Genomic DNA, 1695 nt, shown 5'->3' on the forward strand with positions numbered 1-1695 from the left:
TCAATATTTGTTGTGTCCCAAATATCCCAAAAACCCGAAGGCAGGAACCTTTGAAACCTGACCAGCAGATGCACAAACACAATCCCTGGAATGGAATGACACATTTCACACCCTTCTGATCATATGTTGTGAGAGAAATATTGTTATTTTGGACATTAACAATTTTTTACTTTCTTAATTATATATATATATATATATATGTATATATATATATATATATATATATATATGAATGTTTTTATCTTAATCGATTTGTGTATATATATATATATATATATATATATATATATATGTGTGTGTGTGTGCTGTCAAATCGATTAATTGCATTAACATAAACGTTTGTAAATATTTAGTATTTTGTTTGATGCTCCATTCAAACATTTTTAACTGTGGCTTATAAGTGTCCAAATATACTTATTGAGGTCAATGTATGCACGTTTGTATAATATATTATAAAATAAAAATATTTATTTATTTAAATATATATGCTGTAGATAAGTGCTGTCAAATCGATTAATCATGATTAATCAAATCGATTAATCGTGATTAATCGCACTTAACATAGTTTGCACACACATAAGTGCTGTCAAACCGATTAATCAAATTGATCAATCGCGATTAATCACACCTACATAGTTTACATGTATGTATATATATATACACACACACAAAAAAACTTTGTTAGGTGCGATTAATCACGATTAATCGATTTAAATAATTGATTTGATTAATCGTTTTGACAGCACTTATATGTGTGTGTGTGTGTATATATATATACACACACACACACACACACACACACACACACACAAAAACTATGTTAAGTGCGGTTAATCACGATTAATCGATTTGATTAATCATGATTATTCGATTTGACAGCACTTACAGCATATATACTAAATAAATAAATACACTTTTGTTCTTAATATTTTCTTTGTATGTGAATAATAATATAGTGTCAATGACTATTATGAATGAATATGTGCATTATCAAATCAAGTGAATGATTAAATTGGTCAATCGATCAATTGATACTCTTTAAAATAGTCTTTTTCTTTGAATTTATGATGAAAGATGACCAGGATGTATGATTTTGTGAGAGTGACCCTCATAACTCCGTCAGATAAAAAATCAATAAAGGCATACAGGTCAATTCAAGAGCTAATTAGTTAATATTACCCCGATTATTGCCCAATCTCTTGCCCCAACAACTCTGTGGTTGCTAGTCTAGGCAAAGGGTTATTCCCTTTCGTTCTGATATTTCTTAAACACCACTTTGTGTGTTCCCACATTCCATATTTGTATTCATATCTGTGACCTCAATAAGTATATTTGGCCACTGTTAAAAATGTCTGAATGTTGCATCATCCAACATACTAAATAAAGTGGTATTTATTGTAAAAGAAAGACAGCACAAGTACACTTTTTAAGCAAAACGTAAAAAAGAAGATTGTTCAATTTAAACTGATCAACCAATATGTTCAAAATGAAACTTTTTTTGACACGTTTCCCATATTAATATAATGATGTTATTGCATAAAACAAAATTCTTCATAATCCCGGACTGTTAACCATCTACTGGAAGCCGGAGATGTAAGAATACTGTGTTGACCAATATATGCACCAGGAAACAGATGAGAGAAGCTTCTTAAAAACAATATTGAAGTGATATAACGTTTTAATTAAAATACTTTG

Source organism: Pimephales promelas, chromosome 24, assembly GCF_988280905.1.
Source record: "Pimephales promelas chromosome 24, fPimPro1.hap1.1, whole genome shotgun sequence".
NCBI classification, from domain to species: domain Eukaryota; kingdom Metazoa; phylum Chordata; class Actinopteri; order Cypriniformes; family Leuciscidae; genus Pimephales; species Pimephales promelas.